This window comes from Malus domestica, chromosome 17 (genome assembly GCF_042453785.1).
Source record: "Malus domestica chromosome 17, GDT2T_hap1".
Taxonomy (NCBI): Eukaryota; Viridiplantae; Streptophyta; class Magnoliopsida; order Rosales; family Rosaceae; genus Malus; species Malus domestica.
This window is the reverse complement of record NC_091677.1, coordinates 15,258,001-15,264,000: the sequence shown is the minus strand read 5'-3', so window position 1 is coordinate 15,264,000 and position 6,000 is coordinate 15,258,001.

The following is a 6,000-nucleotide window of genomic DNA, read 5'->3' as shown; positions in this document are numbered from 1 at the left end:
TAACGACCTCCAAACCGAAGCTTCTCTAATCTGAAGGTGCCAAACTTCATGAAATTATTGCCCATTGATTCGATTTTGATTCTGAAATTGAGGATTAGGGTTTTGAACTTTCAATTTGTGGATTTAGAATTAAAATTAGGATTTTTGTTTTGAAAATCCCCTAATTTCATTTACTGCTTGATTTCTTTGTATTTTTCTGCTTTTGAATTTTGATCGACAACTTCTTCGATCCTTGACTGTCCGATTTTGGAGGGGTTGTTTGCAAATTTGGGATAGGGGATTGGAAATTTGTTATTTGGGGACTGCATTCATTCGATCTTCCTAAATTAGGTTGATATCATCTGACTACATTAATTCCCGATCTCGAACCGAAAAACCAAAAGGTTTCGGGTTTTAGAATCCTATCCCGAAAAGAGTTGGTTTGGGATTCGGGCTTTGGCTTTGGCTTTGGGTTTCAATTTCGATATTATAATTAGCCTTATAGCATGCAAGATTCGTTATGATGCATAAACCTCAAATTTCCATGGTGAAACACGAGATTCCCAATGAATGTCCAACGGTTTTGAGCTTCGAACCCCCCTGACCCGTAGTCGAACTACCCACACCCGCAGACGTGGACCACCCACCGCGTGACACTTTACAGACCTTTGACGACTTGCATGTCGTTGATTTCGAAGCCTCGACAGTCTAATTTGACGAATTTCGTGAAATTCGAATGAATCTTATAGGGTTTTGCCCCTTCCATCGTGACTCTGAGTCGAGAATTTTCATCGTCGTGATTCTATGTTTTTTTTTCTCAAACCCTAGCTCGCTCTCTTCCTGAGATCACCATCGCCAGTAGCAACGCCGTTGGATTTCCCGACAGAAACCCCCACCCAGCTTAGCTGGGTTGATCTTGCCCCACTTGAGAATCCGTGGGTCTTCTCATTTGCTTGACCCGCATCAAACCTAGCCTAAATTTGGGCTTGGGCGTTCATTTGGGGTGCGTTTCGTACGCGGGACGGGACAGAACGGGACGAGGCGTTCCGTCCCGCGTTTGGTACGCCAAAAATAGGTGGAACGCGCTGTTCCACGGGACATAAATTGGGTGTTTTTGCGTCCCGCCTCCTCCCCCCGGAACGGGTTGTTCCACGTATGTGGAACATAAAAATTCCACTGTCTACCCTCCCTCTCTCTCCCGCAGCCTCCCTTTCCCGTACCTTCGTTACCCTCTCTCTCTCTTGTAGCCTCCTCATCCACCACAAACCCGGCAACCCAAATGCTTCGTTGCCCAAACATAGCTTCGTTACCCAGCAACCCAGATGAATTCGAGCTCGATTTCGGGCTTTCCGGGCTGAGTCGGCTCTCTTTTCCTCTTCTCTTCTATTTCTTTCGCCGGCTCTCTCTCTCTTAACTGAACAAAAATGGACAAGAAGCTCAGGAGCTTACTTCACGTGCCAAGGAAACATATTTTACAGGAACCCCATCAAGCATGCCCGTAGAAATCAAGCTCTTAACATTCGACGGGAAGCTGAAAGCCTGAAAGCAGCAGCTCCACGTCCACCTTCCAATGGCTTCTGTCAACCCCTGTTGCTCCTCAATGGCTCTTTCCCCTTCTCCGTAAGCCCCCACCCCTCTCTTTCTCTCTGGGTTTAAAATTTGTATTATCCGTTTGTTGATTTGAATAATCACAGTGATCTGAAATGTTAATCCTAAAATTGTGAGAGATAAATCGAGGTTTTTCATGTTTTGGAATTGAGGCATTGTGTGTGTAATGTGTGTTTAATGTTAAATCTTCAAATGGCCGTCCCGTTCTGTCCCGTCCCGTCTCGTCCCGTCTGCGTACCAAACGCTACCTTGCTTCACAGTCAGCCATTGATTGGGTCTGGGCTTATTGTGCCCACTGAACGTGTAGTCTAGAAACTTAGTTGGGCCAACAGCCTCAATATGTTTTTGGCACAACCCACCTTATATTGTGACCCAATATTTTATTCTTTATCTTTAGATCATGACATTTATTTAATAGTCACGTTGACTACTCGGACTAAGGTTCCGAAGTAACCCAAATTTACTAAACTTGTTGTATACAGCAGCAAGAGCATTAAACGATTCAATTCAAACGGGTTCGTTCCCAAGTACCTTGATGATCTTTTCACGAAGTCACTGCTGAAGTCCACATTTCAGAAGCTTGTTTAAGGAATTGATATGCGGAAATAGTTTGAGTTACAATGCTTCTAATTCTCATTGATAAGTTTTGTCAAACTTAGGAGAACTATCCCAAGTATACTTATGTGACCTTAATGTACTTTTTTCCTATGATCAGGATTATTTCATCCCAGTGTTCTAAAAATTCCTGCATATCGCCGCCTAGGTCCCCAGTACTAAGTGGCTAGCCACCGGCTCAATGAGTCTCTAGGCATTTGAAAAATAAGAAAGTATGTCTATACCTGCTTAGGCGTCCGTCTAGCCTGTCTAAACCCGCCTAGGTCGCGACTTTCATATAGACAGAAAATGAATAATTTTCTTTTTGCATTTTATTTTGTCAATAAAATGTAAGAGACTTGTTGAATACTTGGATAAACACTCATTATCTGCTTGTTCATCATGTTTTCAATATGTTCTAATACTTTATAATCTTTATGTCATTTTATTTTGCAATTTATGTATGCCAATACACTTATGTGTTTTTTAAGTATCAATAGGCATTTATTGATACAATATACAATAAATTTACGTAAATTCATTTAGTTCGTCTCGGCCTCCGCCCACGTCCTACCTAGCTGCTTAGGCGTTAGACCCGCCACCCGACTAGCACTTAACATCTTTTAGAACCTTGTCTTGTCCCATTGGGTTTTTGTTGCCAAATGAGGTTTTGATAAGGCACTCATTCCAAGTTGGTCATACCCTTGTGTGTGTTCTACTTGCGTCCTGAAGGCATTAAGTGTTGACATATTGCATTACCTCACTTTTCACCTATGCCCTTGTGTTTGACTAGATGAGACAACTTCATCAACTGCTTCTGCATCATCTATGAAGACTTGATGCGCCAACTAATTCAGTACTTACACACTCAAGGGGAGTGTTGTAGTTCTAATTTAACTAGAAGTGTGATTATGTACATCTTAGTAGATTGTATTTAGGATTGTGTTCTAGATCTTTTCAAATGGGACCTTGTATTACTTGTAGAGCAAAGAGGCCTGCTATGTTTACTATAAATAAAGACACAAAATATTGAGAAAGAACATCATGAAAATTGACCAACTCCCTCTCTCCCAGAATATCATAAAAATTCTCCAACTCTCTCTCTTCATGCTTCGCACCTTCTCCCTATTCTCTCACAAGGGGCCTACAACAAATTTGCATTTTTGTTTTCGGAGTTTCTAGTTACACCAAACTTTTATCTCTTGAGGCCCTACTTACAAATTTTAAAGAAATTTTTAATTTCAATCGTGCCGATTAGGGCTGGAAAAAAATCCCAAAAATCCCAAACCAAACCAAAAAAATCCCGATCCCAAACCAAAAAAATCCCAAACCAAAATTCCCGAAATTTTCGGGATGTAATCCCAAACCAAACCGAAAGTTTCGGTATGGGATTCGGTATTGCATTTCATTTTTTCGGTATTCCCATACCGAACCGAAAAATATATATATATATAATTTTTTAATTATAAAAGAATTATTTCAACCGTTGATTGTTTTGGATTTAATATGTGCCGTTGATTTCTTTTTAGGTCAGATCACATTTCATTCCTCCGTTCATTTGTTTCGAAGTGGAGCGGAGCATAGAGCTCGCGCGCTCGATAGACACTGCGGTGGAGGAGCAGCAGGCACGCTTGGGTCGTGTTCTCGCTCTGGTCGAAGTAGTCGGAGACCAGGCGAGTGAGGGAGTTGGGCTTGGCGAGGCGAAGCGCCTCTTGGACGCACTCTCGGTTGGGCTGAAGCACTCGCCCCAACAGAAGCTGGTGCTGCCTCTGACTCCGGCGGTGGCGACTCTCTTCATTATCCGATTCGTCGTGGTGTGAGTTTGGCTAATTATTTTGTCTGTTTGGTTAACTGTGTTCTCCTTTGAATCTGTAATTAAGGTTGATGAGCTGCATATGGAATTTTTATCAATTTCAGAATTCCTAGTTGAGGTAGCTGATGATCTGTGAGTAGTTGAGGTAGCTGATGATCTGTTTTATTTTTCAGTCAACTGTCCTAATACATCTTATAGGTCTAAAGCCCAAAAGCCCAAAATTATTTCGGGATTCCCGATTTGTCCCGAAATCCCGAAACTATTTCGGGATTCCCGAAAATTGGGATTCCCGAAAATTTGGTTTGGGATCGGTATTGAAATTGGAATTCCCGAAAATTTCGGTATGGGAATCGGGACAAGGGTTTCGGTATGGGATCCCATACCGAACCACCCCTAGTGCCGATCATATGAAAAGACAATGAGGACAATACAAAAACTACTAAACAGAAAGCTCTTCTCGCCCAACACTCGCACCAAAACCCTCATTTATTGGACAACAGTCACGACTCACTCCCTCCCTCCTTCCAAACCCTAAAAAACTCAATTCCATAATCTTTCACGTTCATCGACGCATTGATACAAATTTCCGAAGAATGGATGATGAAAACGTCGTTTGGGAACATCCAAAGGAGACATAACATCATTATTTTCAAGATTTAATTGCCATTTCAATTTTGAGAAGTTATGAGTTCGCGAAATGTTCGGCAAACCATTTTCCAAAAACTGCACAAATTAGAGCCCAATTAATGGTATTGAGACCAAACTTGAACTGAAGTAGTGAAGTTGGTTGAAGCCTTCGATAAGAACTATGATATATTATGAATAAACGTAGGAAAACTTGTATAATTTTGAACAAATATAATTGTAGAAAAATATAGATAAGCAACATCCAATTGGATAAGACGGTCCACTTGTGTGTGTGTGACCAAACCAGCATAATTTATTTATTCATTTTTTGAAATTATTAGTCTATAGTCAATAGTGTTGTTGTTACTACCACCACTGTACTTTTAATAGCATATTATTCGGTGAAAGATTCTTCTATTTGGCGTATTGACACAACCATTAACAAATCATGGCGAGCGTGGAATAGTACCAGTGAAAGCTACTTAATTTCTTCTCCTAATTTACTAATCAAAATATAAGTTTTGTTTAATTATGTTCAATCCTCACAATTATTGACCCAATTCAGTAACATTATTTTTTTATTAGTACTCGCAAAGAATAATGCACCAATTCAGTAAAACTGTGAATTAGTTAAAGGTCTATAGAGTTGTTAACCTGATTATATATGTTTATTTAATACCTTCTGTTGGCCTCCCTCAACAATATTAGCAACCAAACCCTCAAATCACCACCTTACAACTTTAGGGACTTCCCTTTTTCGTTTCTTTTCTTTTCTTTTTAATTTTTTACCCTTGCTTGCTTCACCTTCTGAGGCAAATTGGGAAGGTGTTGTAAAATTAGGGTTTATTAGGGGATTTTAGTTTAGTACGTATATGTGATCTAATTAATGTAAGATGGGTTGGTCTTTCTAGTGTTACAAATGTCATACCAACTATGATAGCTTGGTGAACTACTTCATTAGCCCCTCCACAATGTCCCATTTATCTTATTGGGTAATACGTACTACTTAGATTAAGCTCATTATTTATTTCTTGATTGATTTCTTAATTTAGAAAAATTAAACCCAATATATAGTAAAGGTTGAACTACTTTGTACTTCTATCAAATCCCATTAATAAATCATTACAAAAATGGGGGTTGGGTGATATGATGCGATTCTAACCTTCTTGAGTGCATGAATAATATGTACCCTAATTTACACAAACAGTCCCATATTTCTTCTGGTAGCTCGGACCAACCCATAGGTTGTTGTGACGGCCAAACTAAACATATATCCAATAATTAAAGAACTCTCTTTTCCAATATTTTATTTTCTATCCATGCCAACTTTCTTGACAAACCGTATAGACATGCATGCATGAATATGTCAACTTCGGTAT